The sequence below is a fragment of the Microcebus murinus genome, chromosome 28, assembly GCF_040939455.1.
Source record: "Microcebus murinus isolate Inina chromosome 28, M.murinus_Inina_mat1.0, whole genome shotgun sequence".
In the NCBI taxonomy this organism is placed as follows: Eukaryota; Metazoa; Chordata; class Mammalia; order Primates; family Cheirogaleidae; genus Microcebus; species Microcebus murinus.
The window spans coordinates 2,365,976-2,385,294 of record NC_134131.1 but is presented as its reverse complement, the minus strand read 5'-3'; the positions used below and the strand labels follow the sequence as shown (position 1 = coordinate 2,385,294).

Below are 19,319 nucleotides of genomic sequence, written 5' to 3'. Positions count from 1 at the left end.
AAAGTTTTAGCGTTCAAGTCTCGTCTTAAAATGCAAGTAAAATGATTGCTCCCAGCCCGCATGCTTCCCTAGTCTGCTGCGACACATCCACTCGTCCCCGGATTGGAACAGCGTGGGGAAACGTCCCTGCACCTCGCGGTGTAGACGCTGTTGGAGAAATGGGATCCTCTCTGCAAACTATTCGTTCGGGGCTTTCACAGCACTACGCAGCCGCCGCCTTTACCCAACTAACTGCTTCTAAAAGTAAAAGCAGCACTTGAAAGATCCGGTGCATTTTGAAAGGCACAAAGTTACAAAACAGTGTCGTCGCGCGCTCTCTCTCTCTGCTTTTAATCTCTCAGCTGGCTGGGAGTTCAAATGAGATTGTCCTGGTATTTCAGGAGTGGAGTTATAGGGGCACGTTAAACCGCCTAAGTTTCCCAGCATCCCTGAAGGAACAGGATTTTTTTTAAAAAAAAAAACTCTCCTTTATGGCTCGTTTGTACTTCCAGTCCTTCCCTCTGATTAGTTCCAGCAGAATTTGTACCTTCTTTTTTTTTTTTTTTTATTTCGGCACATTATGGGGGTACAGATTTTAAGGTTTCAATAAATGCCCATTTCCCTCCCTCCCCCCAAAAGTCTGAGTCTCCATCATGACCATCCCCCAGATGGTGCACATCTCACTCATTAGGAGCGCCCTGAGGAGGCAGGGAGGCGGTATAGAGTTGCAGAGTGGCATTCAAAGGTGTAAGACTCAAGAGTTGAAATCCCAAGTCCTTCTAAGAAGCGCTGTGCAATCTCAAACATGTCCCTTGATTCCTAGAAGCCTCGATTTCTTCATCTGTAAGAGAGGGGATTGGCAAATCAGTTTTAGAAGGTGTCGCAAGGTCAAATGTAAGAGAGAGTTATTTGTACTCCATAAAATAGCTGCTCAGTCAGTGGTCGTTCTTTTCTTTATTAGATCTTGAAGATACTTCTTTCACACTGACATCTCATCTTTGTGCTTTTGGAAGTAATAAACCAAATGACCATCCTAGCAGAAAACTCTTAGGAGGCTACACTAATGATTGGGCACATCCTAGGAGTTGCCTGCACTTCTTGCCTTACAATGAAACGTTTTAATTTCACATCAGGAAAGACCGCCAGTAGGATGGGTCAATTTTAGAGCTGGGAATCTCAAGGAGATTCAGAAAAACTACAGGAGGCACACTGTGTCACAGTAGCAATTACCAAAATCCAATAATTAAATGTAGCCCCCAAAATAGTGCTTTTGGGTCCTCCACTATAACTACTAAAATATGACAGAATACCTGAGGAGGTCAGGCATGGTGGCTCATGCCTGTAATCCTAGTACTCTGAGAGGCCAAGGCAGGAGAATCAACTGAGGCCAGGAGTTGAGGTTGCTGTGAGCTAGGCTGATGGACACCACGGCACTCTAGCCTGGGCGACAGAGTGAGATGAAAGAAAAAAAGAAAGAAAGAAAGAGAGAAAGAGAGAGAGAGAGAGAGAGAGAGAGAGAGAGAGAGAAAGGAAGGAAGGAAGGAGAAAGGAAGGAGGGAGAGAGGAAGGAAGGAAGGAAGGAAGGAAGGAAGGAAGGAAGGAAGGAAGGAAGGAAGGAAGGAAGGAAGGAAGGAAGGAAGGAAGGAGAAAGAAAGAAAGAAAGAAAGAAAGAAAGAAAGAAAGAAAGAAAGAAAGAAAGAAAGAAAGAAAATCACAATTAAAAATTTCTTAAAATCTGAGGAAAGTGAGCATTTTGTGCTCATGAATGTAGGATTCCAGAGATGAAAGAAAGAAAGAAAGAAAGAAAGAAAGAAAGAAAGAAAGAAAGAAAGAAAGAAAGAAAGAAAGAAAGAAAATCACAATTAAAATTTTTTTTAAATCTGAGGAAAGTGAGCATTTTGTGCTCATGAATGTGGGATTCCAGAGTCCCTGGCAGACAGACTACTGGAATAGATGTCCGAAGTAAAGAAGTATCAACTCTGCCAGAGAAAGGAGAAAGGTAAAACCTGACGTGAACAGGCAGTCTAGTTTCCTACTCTCATCTGAGTTCTCGACCTCCAGCGCTCAGAATATAGGAGGCGGGGTTGATCGTTCTAATAACTTGGGGATGTTACAGGCATTCACAGAGGATGGGCCAGAGACACTAAACATGTTGCACAATAATAAATGTTCTTTTCCAAATGTTAGTGGTATCCCTATTAAGAAACACTGGAGGCCGGGCGCGGTGGCTCACGCCTGTAATCCTGGCACTCTGGGAGGCCGAGGCTGGCGGATTGCTCGAGGTCAGGAGTTCAAAACCAGCCTGAGCAAGAGCGAGACCCCCTTCTCTACTATAAATAGAAAGAAATTAATTGGCCAACTAATATATATAGAAAAACTTAGCCGGGCATGGTGGTGCATGCCTGTAGTCCCAGCCACTTGGGAGGCTGAGGCAGGAGGATTGCTTGAGCCCAGGAGTTTGAGGTTGCTGTGAGCTAGGCTGACGCCACGGCACTCACTCTAGCCTGGGCAACAAAGTGAGACTCTGTCTCAAAAAAAAAAAAAGAAACACTGGAGGCTTCTTAATCTTTTGGCTCACCAGAAGCTTTTTAATTCAAGGAAATTTATGGGCGCTCTCCTTAGAAAATACAGATGTAAATAAAACTCTGTTCATAATTTTGGTCTGCTGACCCCGGAAGGGTATCACAGACTTCAAGTGAGAACAGCGGTTTGCAACCTCTTTAGAAGTGTAATGAGACAGTCTGTTACATCATTCGTTATACCAAACAGTGACCTATCAGACCTAAGGGACCAGCCTCAAAAGAGGGAAAAAACTGTCAGGAAAACCAACACCCTTGAACTTATCTTCAACTAAGTACACCTTCTAGAGAGATCTCTAGGGTGCAGATGTCTGAGCTGAGGTTGCCCTGAGGTACACACAGATGGCTGCTATTTTCCCCTCTACACCTTTTTGTCTGGTCTCATCCAACTCTTTGTTCAGGAAAACTTCTTTTCCATTACTTGTGGCAGGGTTATCCATCACGGTGCCATCTGCCACCCAATGGGGGTGGGTATGTGACCTAATCCTGACCCATGAGTGATCCCTCGAGGAATGGACAGGGACCCTAACATGACTTAGGAGTCCTACTTGGGACTTTTCTGCTGGGGCAACTGAAGAAGCATGTGTGATTCTTGGAAGCATGATGCTGGAAGGAAGAGAACCTAGAGCTACTTACTCTTGGCCACTTAGGGAGGCTGATTGAAGACGGGAGAGAATGAGATGAGATCAACAAAGAGAAGCAGAGAAAAGCAAAGATAAGAACCAGAGAGAAAAATACAATAACATTGTTTCACTTCCTTGTTCCAACCATATCCCAAGTCAGATATCCTTGGACTTTCCAGATATGAGAATCCTCCTGCCTGAAAAAGTATTTCCTTTTGCAGCAACTGTTTTGGTTTAAGTTTTTGTCACTTGCAACCACAACAGCTTTGAATAATCACCATACAAACTTTCACTCCTTTAAATGGATAATTTTCTGCGGACTGCCACACCATTAATCCAAATAACAAAAAGTTGGCCACCTGATAGCTGTCCCTTGTAATCTCTCTTCATTAAACCCTAGAGATAGGTACCACTTCTAAAAATAGGTGATAAAAGTCAAAAGTTCCATACATTTAACCTGAGGACTGTGCGTATTAGATGTACAAAAGCAATAACTAGAGATTATAATCATTGCCATTAATATTACCTGTCTTTATGTAATACTTTACTTTTTATGGACACCTGTCACATGCACCTCTCATTTGAACTCACAAAAATCCTGCAAAAATGGATAGGCCAGGGTCCCCATTTTACTGTGCATTGAATATGCGGTAGGTGTGTGTATGGCATTGTGTTAAGTACTCAGACTGCAAAAATATATTTGACCTCCTCCCTGCCCTCATGGGGCTCCCAGTCCAGGAGTAGAGTCAAGGCTTGTATTAATAATACAATGAGAAACCACACACAAAGGAGCAGCGCCAAGCAGCACATAACTGGTGTGTGATTTGTACTCTCTTATCCTCTTAGCTCAACAACTATTTATGGAGCGTCTACTCTGTGCCAGGCACAGTGTGCCCTAGCTCTGGGGAAATAGCAGTGATGACACATGTGTGGTTCCAGTACTCAGGACATGATCCCTGCCTTTTTAGGAATAGGAATGGATATGATTTAATGGATAGATAGATAAGTAAATGATACAAGTGTCTAAGAAAAGACCAACCACTGAGGGCAGGGATAGTAATGAAGAATTCTTGGAGGAGATATGACTAAGCTAGATCTTAAAAAAGAAAAGAAAAGAAAAATCTAGGTATGTGAAAACTAAATGTAATCAAGCCTCTAAATCTTGAGAGAGGAAAATGTCGATGACACCACTTGGATACAATTAGACAACCCAGAGATTGAGAAATTCTGTGAGTCATTGAAAACATTATTCTAAAAGTAAATTGCTTCTCCAAGTATGCCGGGGCCAAAAAAAAAATAATAAAAAAAATAAAAAAATAAAAGTAAATTGCATGAAATGAAGAGGAAGAAAGAACTGTTATAGGTTTTAAAAGATTTAAGAGACATAGGAGGGATGTGAATTATATCCCAATAAAAGATAAATTAGAGGCCTGGCATGGTGGCTTGGGCCTATAATCCTAGCATTCTGGGAGGCCAAGGCGGGAGGATTGCTCAAGGTCAGGAGTTCAAGACCAGCCTGAGCAAGAGTGAGACGCCGTGTCTACTAAAAATAGAAAGAAATGAGTAGCTAGACAACTAAAAATATATAGAAAAATTTAGCTGGACATGGTGGTACATGCCTGTAGTCCCAGCTACTTGGGAGGCTGAAGGATCACTTGAGCCCAGGAGTTTGAGGTTGCTGTGAGCTAGGCTGATGCCACGAGGAACAGAGTGAGACGGTGTCTCAAAAAAAAGAAAAAAAAGATAAATTGGAAAAAAAGAGTCATATCACTCAAATTCATTGTGCAGACTTTATTTAGACTCTGATTCAAGCAAACCAATTATAAAAGTTCATTTTGAGGAAAACTGGGAGAGTTTGAACATGAAGTAGAATTGAATGATGTTAAAGAATCATTGTTAATTTTAACTGTGTGATAGTATTGTGCTTATCTTATTTTTTTAAGTTCTTGTCTATCAGAGATACATATAAAGTATTTTATATATATATATATATATATATCAGTTGGCCAATTAATTTCTTTCTATTTATATTAGAGACGGGGTCTCGCTCTTGCTCAGGCTGGTTTTGAACTCCTGACCTTGAGCAATCCGCCCACCTCGGCCTCCCAAGAGCTAGGATTACAGGCGTGAGCCACCGCGCCCAGCCCATATAAAGTATTAATGGGTGAGACGATATGATACCTTGGAGCCGGCATAAAACACTCCATCTCCTCTTCATTTTTCCCCAAAAAGGCACGGGAAAGGAAAGGTGAAACGTGAATGGTACAGAATGCTGAATCTGGGTGGACAGGTTGTTAGAACTCGCTATACTGTTCTTTCTTACTTTTGTGTAAGTTTGAAAATTTCCATGATCAAAAAAAATTTTTTTTTTTACAAAGCGAAAAATAAGAGAGAGGAAACTATCACAATGACTTTTTAAAAATGAGTTACAGTTTCTGATGAAATTACATAAAAAGACATGTCACTTAAAAAAAGAAAACGGACATAAGGAAAATATGGAAACAGAGTTGTGCATAGTCTGTTTGGAGAAAAGACCTCACAGTAACTGACTATGGTCGACTTCAACAGAAAGGAATTTACCAAAAGGGTACTAAGTAGCCCACAGACGGTTGGGAAGAGCAGCAGACCCTAGCACATAAACTGTGCAACTGGGAACAACTCTGAAATTGATGCCACAGAACTGGACTGGCAAAGGCACCCTGCGCCACCCTGTGTCACTAAACATCACAGCTTGCACCTCTGGCACTGCACACGGGACACTGTCAAAATGCTGCCCCTGGCTACTGCATATGCCCACCAAATACCGCCAGAATGCATTCAGCATGGTCCTGACGACTTCACCTGTCTATCTCCCAGTCCAAGGTCAAGGCTTGATTGCACTGGCGGATCTAGGTTTTGTGCCTAAGTCCTCACTGCAAGATATGCTAGCTACTACTCAAAACCATTCAGCACCCTCTTTCTCCCACTGCTTTAGAGACTGTAAAATTAAAAAAAAAAAAAAACTACTTTGCAGCCTCCCTGGCAGCAATAGTCCATCATGTGTTCAAAAACCCACAAATCTTCCTATTCCCCCCCCCTCTTTATTTATTTATTTATTTATTTATTTATTTTTGAGACAGAGTCTCGCTTTGTTGCCCAGGCTAGAGTGAGTGCCATGGCGTCAGCCTAGCTCACAGCAACCTCAATCTCCTGGGCTCAAGCGATCCTCCTGCCTCAGCCTCCTGAGTAGCTGGGACTACAGGCATGCGCCGCCATGCCCGGCTAATTTTTTCTCTATATATATTAGTTGGCCAATTAATTTCTTTCTATTTATAGCAGAGAAGGGGTCTTGCTCTTGCTCAGGCTGGTTTCGAACTCCTGACCTCGAGCAATCCGCCCGCCTCAGCCTCCCAGAGTGCTAGGATTACAGGCGTGAGCCACTGCGCCTGGCCTCCCCCTCTTTTTAAATATAAGATAATTTCATTTTTGTTTCTGTTATTTGATATATATTCTAACGAGCACAAGAATGAACAGTAAGGTGGATATTCGGTTCTCTAAAAAGAGGGTGAGATAGGTCCAGATGAAGAGCAATGTAAATAACAGAAAAATACCAAGGAAATGGGGTGATGGGGTATAGGAAGAGGAGATGGTCAACAGGCAAGTTTTCTGCTCGATTCTCCCAGCATATGTTCTACACGTTCCTTCTGCTGCCAAGACAGTGGACTAGATGCCAAGATATGGGCTGGATCCCCAAGAAAACAATCTAAGCTACACAAAATTTAGACAGGAAGCATGTCAAAATGGGAAGGTAATTAATTTTCAAGGCATAAATCTACTTACAGGCTTTTTAGTATTTCTTTAACTTTTGGGATAGTAGATTTCTTTGAGAATATGATGAAAGCTGTAGACCTTCTTACTAGAAAAAAAAAAGTGCCCATCACAATGTCATTTGCAAGTTCAGAGGTGCCGAGGACCCCCCTGTGGCTACCTATTGCTCCTCTTGGAGTCTGTGGACCCTGAGCTACTGGCTTCTGAATGTCTTGTTTTCCAGAGTGCTAGGAAGAGTGCCGTGTTGTGTAGACCAGGAAAGCGCAGTGTTGTGCCCTTCTCAAAGTGTTGGCCACAAGCCATGTCTACCAAAATTACCTGTGGGAACCCATTAAAATGCAGATTTCCAAGCCCAGAATCACAACGACTAAGTCAGAATCTCCAAAGGGGAATCTGCATGTTTAGTGAGATTCCCCAGCTAGGTTTTACACACGTGGAAATTTTAGAGCCACCACTGTAAGGGATGACATCAAGCCAGGTTGACAGGAATCACAGCAAAAAGGAAGGGACCAACATGAGGCCAGAAAGTAAAAAGAAGATGATTAAGAAATAATCCAAGGTGAAGTTGAAAGCTTAGGTATGTATATAAAAGGCAACATAAGAAACATAAAAGGATTGGCTGGGATGTGAAGGGTGATTTAAATGATTTAGGAGTGACATTGTAGTAGGTCTCAAGCATAGCTGATTGCAGTGGAGCAGTTACAAAGAGTCAATAGGTTTAGAGCTGAGCAGTGAGTTTGGGGGTTGTTTTACCTTGCTTAAAACAGTTGGCCAGGCGCGGTGGCTCACACCTGTAATCCTAGCACTCTGGGAGGCTGAGGCAGGAGGATTGCTCAAGGTCAGGAGTTCAAGACCAGCCTGAGCAAGAGTGAGACCCCCATCTCTACTAAAAATAGACAGAAACTAGCTGGACAACTAAAAATATATAGAAAAAATTAGCCGGGCATGGTGGCGCATGCCTGTAGTCCCAGCTACATGGGAGGCTGAGGCAGGAGGATCGCTTGAGCCCAGGAGTCTGAGGTTGCTGTGAGCTAGGCTGACGCCACGGCACTCTAGCCCGGGCAACAGAGCAAGACTCTGTCTCAAAAAAACAAAAAAAAAGCACTTAAGTGCCTTTGTAGCTCATGATCTCCAAAGCCAAACAGATGGCAACAGGTAGTTGTCACCCCAGAGCTACCAAGACAGGGGAAAGAGTAGTTGGACCCACGTGACTCCAAACCCAATGCTGAGCAGTAACTGAGGGCTGTGCTTTTAATTCTTGCCCCAAAGTGCCTGAGCTCACAAGGTTGGTGCAAGACGAGAACGCAAAACATTTCATGAGATAATATTGCAAAAGAGGAATATAAATTCCGAAGTGGACATTTCTGCTTCTCTGTCTTCCTTTAAGTAGCTACCAATGTGAAGTTACTTGCTTTTCGGTAAAATATTTTAAATAAACATTTTTATATTAGAAAAGTAATAATATTCATTATTTAAAAATTAGAAAATGCAGATAAATAAAAAGAAAAAAATTAAACATCCATAATTCCACTATTCAGAGATATTCGTACCTTGGTATATGCCATTCAATATGTTCATACATATGTATGTGTATATATATGTGTTCATACATATGTGTATATATATATGTCTAAAGAAATATTCAAAAGGAGATCACACTGAATATACTGCTTTGTCACTGACTTTTCCCTTTCCTGTATTTATTGTGAGTAGTTTCCCTGTCTATAATACTTTTCATTATATAAATTTACTAAAATTAATTTTTCTAATCTCCACATCGTTGGACTTTTAGGTTGTTTCCAAGATTTCACTATCATAGGTAAAGATAATTTCATTATTTTCCTAATAGCTAAATCTTTGCTCCCATCCTTCCCATCCACTATAATTTCCTAGAAATTCAATTGCTAGGCCAAAAAAGCACGCCTGCTTTGGAAACTTGCACCAAGAGGGATCTTTCATGAACACAAATCTCACCTTGCCTTTTCCCTATTTGAAACCCTTTCAGGATTCCCGTTGCTACGGAATGAAGGCAGGCCAAGCTCCTTAACCCTGAAATCCAGCTCTCCACAGCCTGGTTCCAGCCAGCCTTCTCCTATCTTTAGGTCACTCCCAGATTTTCATATCCAGCAACTGCAATAACCCCAAATGCTTGAATTTCCCAGACTGTTTCTCTCTGGAATTGTTTTTTCCTCTTCCCTTTTTGCCTAACACAATTATTTAGACTTTAAAAAACTCAGCTCAAGTTTTATCTTATTCAGGAAGCTTTGCCCAACCCTACCAAACTTCAGCAGATGCCCAGGAGGGTTTAAGTGCCCCTTTCCTAAGTCCCTCAGATATAACATCTGCAGTTCACTGTATCATAATGATCTGTTTAACTTTCCATATACATTCACCACCACCACCTCCAGCAGGACACACGCATTCCCAGTGCACCCCTACCCTGGCCCAAACTATGAGCTTCTAGAGGGCCGGGACCATGCCCATGGTAGATATGCAATATCTGTCTCTTAAATGAAGGAATGGATTAGCCATAAGTAAAAGAAATTATGTTTTCTAACGAACTCACATTGGCTCCTTTTTATTAATGTAATGATAACAGGGATAATGCAAATGAAAATGGGATTTTTACTCAGTTTTCCACAGTTGTTCATGGGTACATTAGGCAAATATGGATTGAACAAAATAACTAACTTCTCTTCCATCCCTAGGGCTCTATCCCGGTCTGAACTGATTTCTCAGGGTGGAATTTAGCCTATCCCCATGGTATTGCTGATAAGGAGGCTGAGATCTCTTCATTAAAACAAAAAGCAGATGCGTTAACACTTGCTACAGGATATTTGGAGGAATATCATGCCAGGAAGTAACTGAATGAAGCATATTTAGCACTTATTAAGGTACTAAAATCGGAAACAGAAAGAAGCCAAGATGCATGCACATTTCTTGTTGTGAAGGTTGCAGGGATAAACCTCTCAAGGAATTGGATGTTCCCATCCACGTTAACACAAAACGTTGTCGAAAGTTTTAAAAGACAAGTACTCATTTCTTAGGTTACAAATGAAAATATATTCATCTTTGTTTCCTCCTAGAACCCAGTGTGGAGTAGGTGCTCAAAGAACTGCTATTGAATTGATTTGCCACAGTTGTATGCTAAAATATGAAGACCCAGGAGTCAAAGGTAAAGAAGTAAGAAAAACAGAGAATTTCCTGCCTTGGGGCAAGTGAAGAAGCAAAGTTTCCCAGGAGTTTAGCTCTCACAGGTGAATGAGAGTGAATACCAGAGGGTCAGAGGACTGTCAATGGATTAATACTTGCAAAGCACACAGAACAGTGCTTGACACATGACCGCATCATACAGGGTTTTCGCAAAATAAATAAATTTTTTTTAAATTATTTAACAAATATCCATTTACATGGTGATGCTATGTGTAAGTAAACACATATCTGTTTACTTACGTGGTGCTAGTCACATACTGAAAAAGGCTAGTCAATGGATCCAGCTAAGGGTTTCAAAAGTTTGTTCAATTTAGGCAAAAATAAAGAGAGTTTTAAAAGGTATGCCAATAGTTTGGCCTCCTTTTCTGCACGAGAACCACATACCGGCTGGGTCTGATCCTTGGCTTCACTCAGCCCTTACTGGCTGACACCTAAGATACCTAATGCACCCTAATTCTCAATTTCTTAATTTGTAAAAGGGGATGATACAACCACGTTGGTTTTTGTGAGGGTAAAGAAATCAATATAATTGTCTGGAACTGGTAAGAACTATTGGCTAATTTCATATTAATATCATTAGAGAAAAGAATACTTTCTGTTTCTTATGTCAACTCTCTTTTCGCTTAATTTCTTCAAAGAATCTTTTCTTATAATTATGAAACACATCACATTTTATGCACTTATGGAAAGTGCATAAAACATAAAGGTATTCTTTTACAAATGACAATACTTGCCCACTCACAACTTCCTCTCTCCAAGAGGTAACCACTTCTGAGATAACTATTTCCTTCTTTTCTTTCATAGTTTTAACACCCAGGTATGCCTCCCTAAGCAATATAGTTTATTTTTCCCTATTTTTGCATTTATTATGAGTGAAATTGTGGTCACCAGCTCCCAGTGATCCTGGCCTCCGAGGGGTGTTTTTCCACGTTGAATCAGGGCTGACCTGCGTGGCCAATTCCCAAGGCTAGGTCATGGCAAGTTATGGAGGTTTCTGCCCGGTGCTTTCCAACTGGTCACTCTGGGAAGAGCCAGAAGGAAGCTCAGGCAGTTGTGTGAAGAGGCTCACATGGATACGGACAGAGGCCTCTCATCAGTATCCAGGACTCACCAGCCTTGTTACCGAGCAACCTTTGAGGTGGGTCCTATAGCCCTGGTCAAGCCTTCAGATGACAACAGCCCAGAAAACCATTGGCTGCAGCTTTGTGAGGAACCCGGAGCCAGAACTGCTCTAAGCCACTCTTGAATACCTGACCCACAAAAACCATGCACAATAATTGATTTTTGTTGCATTATGCCAGGAAGCTTTGGGGTAATTTGTTACACAGCAATAGATAACTAACTAACTAGGAGTTACACTGAAAAAAATTCTTTTGTATCTGGATTCTTTTACTCAACTTTTTAAAAAAAGATTCCTGTAAGATACTGTGTGCAGCTTAGTTTATTTACTTTCATTACTGTACAGCACTCCATTGCATGGATATGTTTTGGTTTAATTTTCATAAACATTTCCATACATGGGGGAAATTCTTAACCTGTACAGCTAGAAAAGGAATACTTTTTGATTTGGGGGCAGGGAGGGATAAATAGCATTTGATCACCTTTATTTAGGGCCAAATTTATCATCTGTGTTTTAATAATCCACATATCTTGAATCGCTAAAACAAGAACTTTTTTTGAATGATCCTTACCTTTTCTCATACCAACATAGTTGGCATCATGAGTGACAACCTCACTAGCCCTTCTATATTATGCCAAATAGTCACTGGACTTCTTTTTCTCTCAAATAGAGCTCAGAAGGGGATAAGGTAGAGACAGGCACTCTCTTCTGGAATATATTTTCCTCTGACTGATTAAACCAAAGCAAACGTGTTAGCTGCTGCAGACTATGAAAGGCATGTTTGCTTAACGTTTAAGTTGTTCAGTCAAGCAAGGGTCCTGAGCCACGTCAATCCCTGGCCACCTGAGCAACTAGAGCTGTTTCAGTAAGACACACAGATTAACAAAGCAAGTGGGACTGCAAGCCGATTACCTGGTGAAAAATTAATGAAGAATAAGAATTCCATTACCAGGAATTCTATACTACAGAAATATTCTCACCAAGGTACAGAGATGTATACGCAGAATTTCCATTGCAATATATATATATATTTTTTAAAATCCCAGGTTCATTTTATTTTATTTTTTATTTTATTTTTTTTTTTGAGACAGAGTCTCACTTTGTTGCCCAGGCTAGAGTGAGTGCCATGGCGTCAGCCTAGCTCACAGCAACCTCAAACTCCTGGCTCAAGCAATCCTCCTGCCTCAGCCTCCCAAGTAGCTGGGACTACAGGCATGCACCACCATGCCTGGCTAATTTTTTGTATATATATTAGTTGGCCAATTAATTTCTTTCTATTTATAGTAGAGACGGGGTCTCACTCTTGCTCAGGCTGGTTTTGAACTCCTGACCTCGAGCAATCCGCCCGCCTCGGCCTCCCAGAGAGCTAGGATTACAGGCATGAGCCACCGCGCCCGGCCGCAATATTTTTTATAATATTGAAAAACTGGATCTCTGGCATGGAGACTATAGATAAATTATGATGCATCCTTACAATGGAACGCAATGCAAGTTTTTTTAAAAAAAGAACAAGATGGAGCTCTATAAGCTGATATAGAAAGACATCCAAAACAAATTCTACATGAAATAAAAAAGCATGTTGCAAAACAATATATGTCAATTCTATTTTCATTTACTAAACACACGTGTGTGTGTGTGTGTGTGTGTGTAATGGTTATATAGATTAAACTATTGACAGCTACTATTGGGGCAAAAGAGGAATTATAAAGAAATTTCATTTCCGGCTCACGCCTGTAATCCTAGCACTTTGGGAGGCCGAGGCAGGCAGATTGCTCAAGGTCAGGAGTTCGAAACCAGCCTAAGCAAGACCCCATCTCTACCAAAAATAGAAAGAAATTAATTGACCAACTAAAAAAATATATATATACAAAAAATTAGCCGGGCATGGTGGCGCATACCTGTAGTCCCAGCTACTCTGGAGGCTGAGGCAGGAGGATCGCTTGAGCCCAGGAGTTTGAGGTTGCTGTGAGCTAGGCTGACGCCACGGCACTCACTCTAGCCTGGGCAACAAGTGAGACTCTGTCTCAAAAAAAAAAAAAAAAAAAAGAAATTTCATTTCCAAAGTCACACTTTTTTAATGTTTTATTTTGTTACAATGTATACCCATGGCTTTTAAAAGCAGGGGCAAGGAAGAAATGGTAATTTTTAAATATGCCATCTAGACCAGTGATAAGAATGCCATGATTATGGTGAGAAAAAAGGGATAAACTATAGACTTAACCTTTAGGATTCTCTTTAGTGCTTGCAGATGGTCTTCTTTTATCTAATCTTCCAAATTATTTCTACCATAAGTCAAAGAGCCATAAAAACCAACAGCACAAAAAGGCTGAGCAACAGGTATATACTTATCTCAAAACTCATCAAGTTGTATACATTAAATATGTATAGCTTTTTGTGTGTTAATCATAACTCAATAAAGCATTTTTTAAAAAGGCTGAGCAATAAGTGAGTAGAGCATATATTTCCGGTATTACTCTCTATTACCATCTGTGTTTTGTCTTATTTATTTATTTATTTATTGAGACAGAGTCCCACTCTGTTGTCCAGGATAGAGTGCTGTGGGGTCAGCCTAGTTCACAGCAACCTCAAACTCCTGGCTCAAGCTATCCTCCTGTCTCAGCCTCCTAAGTAGCTGGGACTACAGTTGCACACCACCACACCTGGCTAATTTTTTCTATTTTTGGTAGAGAAGGGATCTCGCTCTTGCTCTTGCTTGGTCTTGAACTCCTGACCTCAAGACATCCTCCCGCCTTGGCCTCCCAGAGTGCTTTGCAACTTGTTTTTTTTTTCATATATTTTAAATAAGTTTTCATATTAAGAATATACCCATATAAAGATTATGCCTAGACAGTATTCCATTACACCAAGAACAAATAAAATGATTATGAACCCCTCCTGGATTTATAGGTAAACTATTACTGGGTTTGCAAATGCCTAAAACATCTGTGAGAAATTTTATGCAAAATGTATGAGCATTTTTCTAGAGGGAGAGCCTGTATCTGTCCTCAGATTCTCTGGGGTTCTATAATTAAAGACAAAAAAAAAAGAGTTGACTCACTGGATGATATGGCCGTGGAAGACACAGGGGGATTTATCTAACCAATCCCTTCTTGATCATCTTGCTTGTTTCCAATTTTCACCACCATAAACAGTGCTACAAATAAATGTAGGAGTTTTCAATTTTGCTGTTCTGTAAAACACGAGAGGCACAAAGTACTGCGATATCACTGAGTCTCTGCATGTTTAAAAATAGGCGAATGTGCTGCAGTTCACCCATGTATTCAGAAGGCATTCTTTTGGAGGCATCAGAGAAAAGATTAGAGACCCTCCAGCACTTAAACCCCACCAGCACAGTTAAACAAAGCCTATCACATGCTGTCAAACCCAAGACATTGATAAGCAGAAATGCAGACAATTGAGAAAATTCATAATAGAAAGTTAAGAGAGAGAGAAAGATGGAAACAGGGAGAGAAGAGGGAGTAAAATAGTGCAGTGAACATCCTTTTTTAACATTTTTTTTTTTAATTTCAAAGTATCATGGTGGTACAAATGTTTTTGGTTACATGGATTGCTTTTGTAAATGCTTGAGTCAGGGCTAAAAGTGTGCCTGTCACCCAGATAGTGCTCATTGTACCCGTTAGGTAAGTTTTCGTCCATCCTCTCCTTCCTCCTCCCTCCTGATTGATTTCCATTGAGATTTACTTCCCTTTATGCACATGTGAGCTCATCCGTTAGTTCCAATTTAATAGCGAGTACATGTGGGGACACCCATTTTTGATTGTTCACTTTTTATTTCTTCTTTCCTGCTTCTCTCCCCAAGAGTGCCTCTGTTTGCCTCTGGGCAAAGCTGCCCAGCCCCCATCCCAGGCGGTATTAGTAGGGCTAGTAATCAACAGTACCCAACTCCCTCTGGTTAGAAGAGTGCGTTGCTGATCTAAGCCAGACCAATAAACCTTTCCATTCCAGAAAGCCAAATCTTCTACCGAAAAACCCTGGAAGGAAAGGCTGTGACCCAACAGCAGCACCCTACAGAAGCAACCCACAAGTTCCTGCTGCAGAGATCTGCCAAGACCCCTGGTTTCTGTCCGTCCCCAGACACAATTGTTCAACTATTCCTTCTGGATTCTGAGCCACACAATATTCTTCCAATTAATTCCTTTTTCTTACCTTAATGAGAGTCAGTATCTGTAGTTTGAACAAGAAAAATCCTAATACAATTAGAATTGGACTCATGGGGTTACCCCTTAATTTTTTGTTGTCGTTGAAAATAAAAATACAAACATATACTCAGGCCCAATAATGCCAAAACATCTGGCTAAGGTTGCACAACTATTTGTGATAGAAGTGGAGCCAGACATAGATCTCTCTCTAATGAAAGAGAAAATGCTTGAGGTCTTGAGCAGTGAATATCCCATCCCCAAAGCAGTGAGAGAGACACAATAAGTATTCAATAAATGGTCTTTGTTAATGTCATGTGGTTGTTGTTACTGTTTCCTGACTTAAAAACAAAAAGAGATATCTAAGACAAAGCAATAACAAAGCAAGTTACAAAATACTATGTACATGATCCTATTTTTATAATTTAAAAATGTAGTGTCATGTTTATATTTGCATTGTATAAAAAAATGTTCTGAAATTATGTTCCCCATCTCACCTGTTAAGAGTATTTAACTATGGTAGGAGAGGTGAAACAGGCAAATTTTTAAAAATATTTCAATGATATTTGAATTTTTTGAAGTTTGAACATATCATTTTTGCAATCAGAAAATAGTTTTATAACCTAGGGAAAAGGAATGAAGGAGAAGAGAGAAAAAAAGAATGCAAAAGATATAAAGATAGAAGGGAAAGAAGTAAAGAGAAAGGGACTAGGAGGCAAAGGGCAATGACAAACTCCCTTGATAGCACTCTGTCCTAGTTACTTACTATGGATGGTGCCCATCAGGCCTGTTCACCCTAACCCTGACCTTAACCCTAACCCTAACCCTAACCCTCACCCTAACCCTAACCCTATCCCATTTTCCTCCTTCCAGGAACATGGTCAGATTGAACTTCCCACACCCTTGAAGCCAGGCCTGGCCATATGTCTTGCTTTGGCCAAGGAAATGTGAATGGAATGCGAAAATGTGAATGTGCGTGCTGTACCCAAGCAGAAGCCTTGAAGTGCCAACATGTGATTCATCTCATTCTCCTCCCTTGTCCACCCAAATCACTGATGGTGGAGACTCCTTATGGTCCGGGAGCAAGGATGACATGGAACAGAGTCCCCACCAATCCATGCTGGACACGGAGCATATGTTAAAAATTAACCTTTATTCTAAGCCTCTGAGATGTAGGGGTATGTGTTTTGTTAACCTCAGGATAGCCAGTCTATCCTGGGATAGATCTCCCCCAAAGCAGGAGGATACAGCATTGTCTTATAAGATCTCCATTATGGACTGAACGTTTGTGTTTCCCCCACCCCCTGCCAAATTCATATGTTGAAGTCCTAACCCTAATGTAATAGTATTTAGATATGGGGCCTTTTGGGAGGTAATTAGGTTTGAAGCAGGTCTCGAGGGCAGGGCCTTTGGGATAGGATTAGTGCCCTTATAAGAAGAGACACCAAAGAGACTCTTTTAGCTCCTTCTAACCCTGCCTTGATCTTCCTGGTGACCAGCTTCCATCTGGAGCTACCTAGGGGCTGCCAGCTATCGGTGAACTCCTTAGCATAAAAAAAGACATCACTTTGGAGATTCTAAAGATTTTAGGAGTTGTATACCTTCTTAAACCTGTACGCCTCCTGTGGAAACAGTAAATGAAGACCAAATATATATTTCAGAAAGTTACAACCACCATTTTGGGTACTCTGTCTCTCAGCTCTGGGAAGCCAGCTGTTGTGTCTGGTCAGAAGCCCTATGGCGAGGACCCTGTGGCAAGGCACTGAAGTCTCCTGCCAGCAGCCACATGAGTGAGTTTGGAAGCACATTCTCCAGCCCTGGCTCACATCTGGACTGCAGACTCATGAGACACCCTGAGCCAAAAATACCCAGCTAAGCCGGCCCCAGATTCCTGACCCTCAGAAACTGCATGAGGTAATGCATGTTTGTCGTTTAAAGCTGCTAAATTATGCCAGGAGATCGCTTCAGGCCGGGAGTTTGAGATTAGCCTGGGCAACATAGCAAGACCCCATCTCTAAAAACATTTTTTTAAATTAGCCCAGTAGATCGAGGTTATCGTGATTGCACCAGAGCAAGGCTCTTGTCTCTTAAAAAAACAAAATAAAATAATAAGAAGCTGCTAAGTTTTAGGTAATTTGTTGCACAGCAGGTTTGTTCTTTCCTCTGTTTACATGTAATTGCTCTTGAACTGCATGTCCTCGGCCAACATGGCTACTTACGCCTCCTCCAAGGCAGCAGACCACCCGGAAGTGGTCCCTCAGTTGCAGATTCTGCTGATTGGCGCTCCACGGCTCACGTGACTGCTCTAGTCCAATCAGGGCGGGAAGAAGGTGGGTTGTGTAAACATGGCCGCCCAGGGGCCCTTCTTGTGTGTGTGTGGAGAGAGGCGATTCCCAGACGAAGACGGGGAGTGGGAATCTGGCAGACGCCCCGCCAGTACCCGGCTCTCCCTCCTGACACGCTTAAAGGAGTGAAAGAGGAGACACGGGCCCCATTTCCAGGAACCGGTAGTGAGATAGGAAGTGTGGAAACCGGAGGACTTCCTCGCTGCCTTCTAGAACAGGCCAGACCTACATCCTTGTGGCTGGATCGATTCCCCCTAGACGTGGCAGGAAAGGTCATGTTTTTATGAACAAGGGATGACCTCAGGAGACAAACGTGTGACATGCAGCATGTTACAAACAACGGGGGCTCGCATCTATGGAATCCCAGGCTCCAGAGACATCCAGGGATATTTTCAGCCCCACGTCCAATAAGTCTTTGATTTGTTTGTGGGTAAGGTGATGGCGCTTTGCAAAGATTAAATAAATGCGCTGTAGGTGAACTCCTTAAGGCAAAGTAGGAACAGGATGAGTTAATGCTAAGCTTGGAAGGAGTTCCTTTAGGGTTTCCGGTGGTGAAGACGTCTAGCTCACTTTACTAGTTAGTGTCCAGTCTTGTTGACATTCACCTCTCTGATCTCTCTGCTATGAAGCAATGGATATGGCAAAACCTGTGTCACCCAGTGGCACTCTACAAGCGGATACAATTTCTGACCCTGCAAAGGTGAGCTAAAATTAGTATTTACAATGTAAGAGCTGCCTGTGATTTTTCAATTGCTTTGATATTTTAATTGAGATGCAGTTATACACACACCAGAGTGCCTGGGAAGGTAGTGAAGCAATTACATAAAATAGTATCCAAAATTCAGAATCTGTCACCAACATGGGTTGTGTGCAAACATTTATTTGAATGCCATTTTAAATATCCTTGAGATTGAGAATGCAAAATGAATCCCTTACAAGTGCAAAGTTATCTAGACCAGTTCACAGCTAGCCTCCTGCTAATCATTCCCTCCAGATCCAAGAGAGAAGGCTGATCACACTGATAATCAAGATTTGCTGAGACAAAATTAAAAAAAAAAAAAAATCTTCTGAGTCATCAGGCTGTAGCTGGAAAACATTAGACATGAGCTGCAGAGTTCTCTGAGTTGAAAAATATCCTTTTTACTTTTAAGTCTGTTCTCTTGAATTTGACTATGGAGTTTCAGTGTTCCTCCTCTAACAGCTCTTATCTTTAGAGAGAGGATTACACTCCAAACAGAGGCAATAATACACATCTTTCATAAGAATAATTCTTTCACCATCTATGGGGAGAAAACACCCAGTTAATGATGTAGTACTTACCCTTGAGCAGTTGTGTGGTTGGGCCTTGCTGGTCCTTTTCTTTTTGTTCTCTGCTTCATTCCTTAGGGAACTACATTCCTCAGGCTCTGTTGCCCTCTGGCTTTCAGGTGGTTTGGCCAATGTGAGTCACTGGTGCAAGACTGAGGGACAAGAGGAGGACAAAAGTCAGACGACTT

At 41.5% G+C, this 19,319-nt stretch overlaps 1 long non-coding RNA gene across 1 annotated transcript; it reads right to left on the bottom strand.

Moving 5' to 3' along the window:
• Positions 1-468: 468 nt before the first annotated feature.
• LOC105883875 (uncharacterized) lies at positions 469-19,306 on the bottom strand. The gene is made up of 3 exons (XR_001159956.2): positions 19,144-19,306; positions 14,380-14,511; positions 469-820 (listed from the first exon to the last, which is right to left on the bottom strand). It is a non-coding gene; the product is annotated as an uncharacterized LOC105883875 (long non-coding RNA).
• Positions 19,307-19,319: the final 13 nt, after the last annotated feature.